At 43.5% G+C, this 9,054-nt stretch overlaps 1 long non-coding RNA gene across 1 annotated transcript; it reads left to right on the top strand.

Annotated features, from left to right (window-relative positions):
* The first annotated feature begins 49 nt into the window (after positions 1-49).
* On the top strand, positions 50-2,892 carry LOC143789488 (uncharacterized). The gene is made up of 3 exons (XR_013219244.1): positions 50-415; positions 1,959-2,082; positions 2,164-2,892. It is a non-coding gene; the product is annotated as an uncharacterized LOC143789488 (long non-coding RNA).
* The last annotated feature ends 6,162 nt before the right edge of the window (positions 2,893-9,054 follow it).

Raw genomic sequence — 9,054 nt, 5'->3', positions numbered from 1 at the left:
CGAGGGGAGATTTCCTTTATTAATAAATAGTAGTAATAATAATGGCAGCCAGCGCTCTACCTGTATGGGGCAGGGGGGCTGCACCAGGGATTATAGCACTGTGTAATATGGCTCCAATGTTTTCTCCTCCCTTTCAGATCTCCCTCCTGACTCTGTCTGGTCCAGGACCACAGAGGGGACGTCAGCTCCTGGCTGTCTGGTCCAGGACCACAGAGGGGACGTCAGCTCCTGGCTGTCTGGTCCAGGACCACAGAGGGGACGTCAGCTCCTGGCTGTCTGGTCCAGGACCACAGAGGGGACGTCAGCTCCTGGCTGTCTGGTCCAGGACCACAGAGGGGACGTCAGTCACCACCTACATAAGCTGAGAAGAGAACATCAGCGTGCACAGGACCCCGCAGAGCCGGACATCTGTAGAGTGAGTATAATGGCAGAGGAGCTGCCACCTCCAGGGTCCATCTTCTTACACTAATTAGATAAGTGGAGGAGGCCGGACCACGGCTGTCGGCACTGACCACTGAGTTAGGCCAGAATTGCACCTGACAACCTCCCGAATTTAACCACTATCATTCGGCTACTTGTTGGCTGATTGTCGGGTGTCTGATGGCCATTAAAGCATTTCTTACTGCTGGAAAATACTGACCAAATACTGAGCATGTGAACGTGGCCTAAAGCTGAAAATTATTTGGTTTAGATCTGAAATAAAACTTGTGTGAATTAATAGGTTTGTGGTGACCGAATGGACGATCGCTGCACACAGCGTCGGACTGGAGCACATTGAGCCCAGAACAGAAAATCATTCTTGGGGCCCACTATGTCACTACATAGAAATAAATACAAGAACACACTTGTATCAGGGTATAATATAAGGTAGATGTGTTAATGATATAGCAGGGGTTGGGGTAGCCCTCTCATAGAATATAATGCAGCCCCCTCATAGAATATAATGCAGCCCCCTCATAGAGTATAATACATCCCTCTCATAGAGTATAATGTAGCCCCCTCATATAATATAATGTAGCCCCCTCATAGAATATAATTCAGCCCTCATATAGTATAATGCAGCCCCTCATAGAGTATAATGCAGCCCCTTCATAGGGGATAATGCAGTCCCCTCATAGAATATAATGTAGCCCCCTCAAATACTATAATGCAGCCCCCCATAGAATATACTGCAGCCCCCTCACAGTGTATAATGCAAACTCCCATAGAATATAATGTAGCCCCCTCATATAATATAATGCAGCCCCTGCATAGAATATAATGTAGCCTCCGCGTAAAGTATAATGTAGCCCCCTCAGAGTATAATGCAGTCCCCTTAGAATGTAATGTAGCCCCCTTTGTAGGGTTTAATGCAGTCCCCTCATAGGGTATAATGAAGCCCCCCTATCAACGTAGATGTCATAATGGTTGCCATGGCGACGATTATGTCATAAAGGTTGCCTCGACCAATCAGCGACGGGCACAGTCTGCCGCGAATTCTGGAATCATCATTGTCCATATACTACGGGGACATGCATATTCTAGAATACCCGATGCATTAGAATTGGGCCACAGTCTAGTATATATATATATAATCTTCACCTCTCCTCCTCATTCCCCCGCAGTTCCAGACTCTGCTCCAGTCTCAGCAGCTGCACTGCCATCTGCCCGGCACACAGTACGAAGTGATGTCATCGCGCTCCGGCTGTGTCAGAGGCAGAGGGGAATGATGAGGCAGGGAGCGTCAACTGACGCCCTCTCCTCTATTATTGCACCTATGATGCCGATACAGTTGAAAGCGGTGCACGCTGGGTGGCAGCAGAGGTGGAGCAGCAGGTGACAGGAGGACGGAGCCGACTGCTGCGGCTAAAGAGAAATGAATATTCACTGCTCCCCACGCCCATGGCCAGTCCGACCCGGGCTCTACAAACAGAACTGAGAAATAAAATGGTAAAACTCATCTGTTCCTTATATTACAGGTGGAATAATTCTCTGCTGCTGGAAGGTTCTCAAAGTTTTACTTGTGGAGCGTTGAAAACTTCAAGTATAAAGTTTGTTTGGATTAGAAATCTCATTTCCATCGGGAATTCACCAGATATTACTGTAAGTATTCTGAGGTTATAACAAACATTTCCTGCCTAAAAATAAAAGAATAAAATCTGACCGATCTATTGCTCATTTTAGGGTTGATAAACGACTACAGAGCTGAAGTCTTGACAAGAAGATCCCTGTCGATTACTAAGATCCCAGCTGAATTCTGTAGCACTACTAGTGACATCACATTTCTTGGATTTATTGATTAACTTAGAGAAGTAACCCCGGAGATGAACAACCTGTCTCCACAGCTCTTAACCATCCTGCAGAGCAAAGGGAAGAAAGGCAACCTGAGTGACGATATCATCATCATGGCCCAGGACCTGCTGCAGAGTCAGTTTGTGGGTTTTGATGGCCTGCAGCCCCCCTGCGCTCTTATGGTACCAGGGTACGGCATACTGCAGAATGCTGTACAAATCCACTATGATCAGGAGAGGGAGCACTGGCTGACAACCTGCTATAAAAATGGCCAAATCTTTGTGGCCGACAGCTCGAAGTCCAGGAATCTGTCTCCATCCATCAGTCAGCAGATTATCAACATGTACAGTGCAGTGGTCAACAATCCCCTTGAAAATCTGAGGTTTATCAATGTGGCTCAGCAGAAGAACAGCTACGACTGTGGCTTATATGCTATAGCATTTGCCTACGAACTTATGGCAGATGGTGGTGAACCCACAGCTGAGTTCCAGCATCAGAAGATGAGGACTCATCTAATATCCTGCCTGCAGAACGGCAGGATCAGCGGATTTCCCAAAAAGGCCCAGAAGTGACTCCATGTCTATAAACGGCATGTAGAGTCTATGATCCAGCACCGCCCTAGGGAAGGGCACGTCATGCATGGTTCCCTAGAGGTTTCCTCCACTGGGGGTTTTTCCTCTCCTGAGCATTGACGGACGACTCTCTGTGAGTCCAGGACCCATCATCATCATCATCATCATGGTGGGAATGTCTACATGTGATATCTTGTATGAAGCCAATAAAGAATTCAATTAATATCTAGCAGCTATGTATTTGTGTCGTATGTCTGACCCGTGTATCACAGCCATGTATCTGAGCCGTGGGTCTCAGCGGCGTATCTGAGTCTATTATGTATAATCACAGAATATTTAGTATAGGAGGTGAGGAACACCGGGGGGTATATACAGGGGTGCAGTATTATAGTGTTATATTACTTTCATGTATTTGACCTAAGCTTGTGCCCAGCTGTAATTCGCAGGTTTCTTGCTCTCTATATGCAGTATACGCCTTATAAATTAATGTATATACTGATCTGTATGAATATTACACAGCTATGATTTTCTTCCAACTATAGACATTGATGGCAGATCCATGACATTTGTCATTATCCCCTTACCGACATCGGACGTAATAGTACGTCCACGTCAGAATCCCTCCTGTTGATGTGGGCTCCGGAGCAGGGCCCACATCTTTTCTGGCACATGTCAGCTGTTTTGAACAGCTGACATATGCCTCTAACAGCCGTGAGTAGAATCGCAATCCACCCACAGCTGTTAACTAGTTAAATGCTGCAGTCAAGCTCTGACAAAAGTATTTAACATGGGTTTTCTGGCAAGTGCACCGGAAATCCCTTCCATCGGTGCCCGTGTCATATGACTGTGGGTTGTTGATGGATTGGCATGACAAGCAGAGGTCTCCAGTAGACCTCCATGGTTGTCACTACCGGATTGTTATGAGTGCCGCCCGGTGGTCGGCGCTCATACCAAGTGGGAACTCTGCTACATACAGGCGATCTGATCACAATATCACGAAAAATGGAGACGCTACAGGTATCAAAAATAGCGCAATTTTTATTTTTTTTAACAAACTTTGAAATTGTTTTCACCATTTAGGCTACTTTCACACTTGTGTCGGTACGGGTCTGTCGCTATGCGTTGGGCCGACGTACTGATGCACGTTGTGAAATTTGTGCACGACGTGGGCAGCGGATGCAGTTTTTCAACGCATCCGCTGCCCATTCTGAAGTCCGGGGAGGAGGGGGCGGAGTTTCGGCCGCACAAGAGCGGTAGATAATGGCAGACGCGACGGACAAAAAAACATTCACTTGAACTTTTTTTTGTGCCGACGGTCCGCCAAAACACGACAGATCCGTTGCACGACGGACGCGACGTGTGGCCGTCCATCCATCGCTAATACAAGTCTATGGGAAAAAAACGCATCCTGTGAGCACATTTGCAGGATCGTTTTTTTTCCCAAAACGATGGATTGCTACGGATGCCAAATGACGCAAGTGTGAAAGAGGCCTTAGATAAAAAAGAACCTAGACATGTTTGGTGTCTATGAACTAGTAATAACCTGGAGAATCATAACAGCGGGTCACTCTTTAGCATTTAGTGAACATGGTAAAAAAATAACAACTGTGGAATTGCACTTTTTTTGCAATTTCACCACACTTTGATTTTTTCCCCGTTTTCCAATACATGATATGTTAAAGCCAATGGTGTTGTTCAAACGTATAACTTGTCCTGCAAGAAACAAGCCCTCACATGACCATATTGACCGAAAAATCAAAAAGTTATGGGTCTGGCAAGAAGGGGAGCAATATACGAAAACGGAAAAACTGAAATACCCCTGGTCGTTACAGGGCTAAGCCACCGGCCAGGTTAAACACACGGAACAAGGGCAACAGCACATCAATGACGACCAGGACAACGGGTCATGCAGGATGTCAATAAACCATGCAGAGTAGAACACACCGGAAGCCACAGAACCAAGGCTGTAGCATACACTGGAGAGCAGGCGATGAGTTAAACGGTAGAACCAGAATGTAGATTTTAGAACAGTTTCTAGATAGCAGTTTGTAGTGCTTACAGCAGATGATGGATTATTATTATTTATTACTAGCTGAAGAGCCCGGAGTTGCCCGGGCATAGTAAATTAACTGTGGTTAGATAAAACAAATTATAAAGATTATATATACAGTATATATATATATATATATATATATATATATATATATAAAGCTGAGTGTATAGCCCCACCCATGCCACATAGCCACACTCACTCTAATATCCCACATCATCCCGTCAACCAGAGCCACCGGACTACTACCCCTAATATCCCACATCATTCCATCAGCCAAAGCCACCGGACTACTACCCAGAATATCCCACATCATCCCTTCAGCCAGAGCTACCGGACTACTACCCCTAATATCCCTCATCATCCCTTCAGAGTCACCGGACTACTACCCCTAATATCCCTCATCATCCCTTCAGAGTCACCGGACTACTACCCCTAATATTCCACATCATCCCGTCAGAGTCAACATTGTCAGGTTGGCGCTGTTAAAATGATACCTGGGTTGGAGAAAGCCGCCTTGAAGTTATGAGTTAATGAGATGCTTCATGCCAGAAAAAGAAGTTCCTGATTTTTTTTTTTAATTTTTGTAACATTTCTGATATTTTTTATAAATAAACGCAGAAAATATTAACATCAATTTACCATTATTATAAAGTACAATAAGTCATGAAAAAACAGTCTCAAAATCAATGAGATATGTTGAAGCGTTCCAGAGTCATTACCACATACGGTGACACTGGTCAGATTTAAAAAACTTTTGCTCGGTCACTTAGGGGTTAAATCTTCCACTGGTTTAATAAAGGTACTACATAAACCAGTGCTGCGTTAGCAAAACAAACACGGCCTTCCTGGGCTAACAGGAAAACAAAAACATAATGCATGGCACAGTCCGTGTTGCTGCGGGGAATCACCCACTCAGGAACAAACAACAAAAAGTTCAGCTTTCCTTATCATGAAAACCCAGCTCTGGAGCTTGCACCTCCAGGCACATCTAATACTGAACGAGCCAGAAGTCTGAGTATTTATCCTCTTTACTCTACAGCTGTTCATTCAACCTAGCCCTAAACATGGTGGATTAACCCCTCTCAGTACTTAGTATGCTGGAGCGTTTTCCTAGGCTCGTATCACTGAAGTCAACAACCGCAGTGACACATACTGTATCTCTCCTCGCGCACTTTGCCAGTGACTTTGTCACAGTTCCCAGTGGATGGTGCAGAGTGAAAATTGTAAATATCTCAGCCTAGTGGCCATTTTGTACTTCTAGAGACTCACACCCCATCAGTTAGGCCAGGTTCACATTACGTTTTTGACATCTGTTAGACGGACGTTACATTGCAGCATAACGCGGTGTAACGTAGTCCGTTAACGCCGCCATTTAGTCCAATGTCGGACGCACAATGGGCGTGCGCTAGCGGCGTGCGGTCATTGAGTGACGGACCCTAGGACGCGGGCTGCAGCATTTTCGGGTCCGTCACTGCTAGCGCGACAACATATCGGCACTTGCGTTAACAGCAGACAGTTAACACATGTGTTGAACGGGCAGCTGTTAACGCAATGTGAACCTAGCCTTAGTAAAGTGCTTCCTGCTACAGTAATACAAACATGGAAGGTAGCTGTGGTTTTGGCACACTGGGTTACAGAAGGATGGGGGCATTTGGATTCACTAGCGCATTTTTTTTGGGGGGGGAGCCATGCCACATTTCCAGAGTCTTATGATACAATCCGCTCTTTACTTTTGAAAGATGAAGCACCTGAGTGAGGGATTGTTTTTTTGTGGAATGAGCTGATACTATTTTGGGGTGTAAAACATGTTTTGATCTCTTTAGAATCACATTTATCCTGTGCTCTATGCTGAGCCCTTATGTCGGGGTTTTCATTCCAAGTCCCCAAAAAACGTGATCTAAACTAAACTCCCGATGCAACCATTCACTATAATGAGGGAAGAGTGAATCACTTGGACTCCCGTTTGTCTTCTGTTCCAGTGATTTCCCTTCCTCTTAGTCATGTACACTATGGTTGCTCACACTTTTGTCCGTCGTGTTGATGAACGCCAATTAAACAGAGAGTAGACAAAGTCACTCCACTGTTGCCTCGTTATAATGAATCTGAGTTGCATTTTGGGGGGCTTTAGGCAGAAACTTTAAGGTAAGTGCTCAGAATGTGAACCGAGCCTTATTCTGATATTTGGGAAAAAACTATTTACCTCCATTCACCGTGTGGTATAAGTGACTGATGACGGGCTTCACTCTTCAGGTCAGCGCCATTACAGCGATGACAGATTTCTGTAAGGTTTTATTTTATGTATTGCTACTTTTGCATACTAAACCAAATTTTAGTTAAAAAAAATATTTTTTTTGTTGCCCTATTCTAAGAGCTGTAACTTTTTTTTTGCCTGACATAATTGAATAAGGGCTTAGTTTTTGTTTTTGCAGGACAAGATGAAGTTTTTATTAGTGATGATCGAATATACTCGGTACTCGAGATTTCCCGAGCACACTCGGGTGTCCTCCGAGTATTTGTAAGTACTCGGAGAATTAGTTTTTAGTGCCACAGCTGAATGATTTACATGTGTTAGCCAGCATAAATCTCGTGTACCGAGTATATTCGCTCATCGCTAGTTTTTATCCATAAAATTTTGGGGGACGTAATATTATATTTACATTTTTAATTTTTTGGAATCAAAACAAAGTCCAGATCTTTTTTATGGCGGTCATTGTGCACTAACTGTGGTAAGACAGCTTTATTATTCAGGTCTGTACGATTACACCGATATCACACATATAGGTTTTTTTCTCCTTTGTTACTTTTGCACGCGAAAAACAATATTTTACAAACTATAATCTCCATATTCTGAGAACTGTAACTTTTTATTTTATTGCTTAAAGAGCCACAGGAAGCCTGCGTTTTACAGATGTTCTTTTAACATACAAAAGCTTCTTATTTCTTTTTTCTTGTGTCGGTGTGAAGGAGAAAATGGCTAATGAAATCAATTATTAAACCTTATATAAGTCAGTTCAGATATGGTGTAGCAAGATGGAGTCTATTTCCTGATCAGCAGCACACTGGAAGGAATTTTTGGAATGTGAAGAAGTCACTGGACATTGGACACTGGACTGAATACCATATATGGAAGTGAAGTTGGAAATGAAGTTGGAATGAACCAATCAGAGTGACACTAACTATTCAGAAGTTGTGCAACCCCCCATTTCATGTTTCTAGTATCTTCCTTTGTGTCTCTCTACATCGGTATAGTAAAAAAGTTACATTTTTGGAGAGTTTTTATTTTTTTTATGACGTTTGTTAGATAATCTAACAGTGTAAGAATTTTTCTAATTTTGATAATTAGGTGTAGTGATACCAATTGTTTTTATGTCTTTCTGTTTATGTTTTTACATAACAGTGGTGTTATTTGAGGTGAAAGTGTTTAATATTTTCTTTTACTTTCTTGCATTTTTTTAAAAATGTTATTAAAACTTGTTTTTACATTACTAAATAGCACCACTTCACGACTTGAATATTTTTCAAATTAAATGTCTAATACTTTGCAGTACTTCTGAATTGCAGTGCTTGAGACCTGTCCGTTTTACAATGACACAGCCTGTTTCACACTGCCACCTTACCCAGAGGCCATTACTCCACCTTGGGTTGCCATTACAACCACTGGGATCCACAATCGTGGGAACCTGATAGGGTTAAAAAGAAAAGGCCTCTTTCTTTGTTAACCATCTAGATATCACGGTGGTGATTGCAACAGAATCTGGTGAACTAAACGGACACGATTGGTGCTAAAACCGATGGTGACTGGTGCAGCAGGGGGTCAACGATAATATACAGCTCATGCCCGCTGCATTTTCGGCCCTTTCGGGACACTAGTTTCTAGCATAAAAATCAGCGCTGAGGATTAAGGCCCCTTAATGATGGCCACGGAGAGGTTACGATGGTTTCTCTAATTTGTGAGTTCCCTTATGTCTATCAAGATTAAACTTTTTGGCGAAACATTTCCCAGATTCTGAGCACAAAAATGGCTTCTCCCCTGTGTGACTTCTTAGATGTCCCAAAATGTGTGATCTATTACTAATGCATGTAGAAAAGCCGCGGAGACACCATCACGTGTTTCTCAACGCAAGCAATGAATAGCCAGGTCTTTCACTGGGAAGGAAC

This window comes from Ranitomeya variabilis, unplaced genomic scaffold, assembly GCF_051348905.1.
Source record: "Ranitomeya variabilis isolate aRanVar5 unplaced genomic scaffold, aRanVar5.hap1 Scaffold_273, whole genome shotgun sequence".
In the NCBI taxonomy this organism is placed as follows: Eukaryota; Metazoa; Chordata; class Amphibia; order Anura; family Dendrobatidae; genus Ranitomeya; species Ranitomeya variabilis.
The sequence above is the reverse complement of the archived record's forward strand: the minus strand, read 5'-3'. Positions and strand labels throughout refer to the sequence as shown.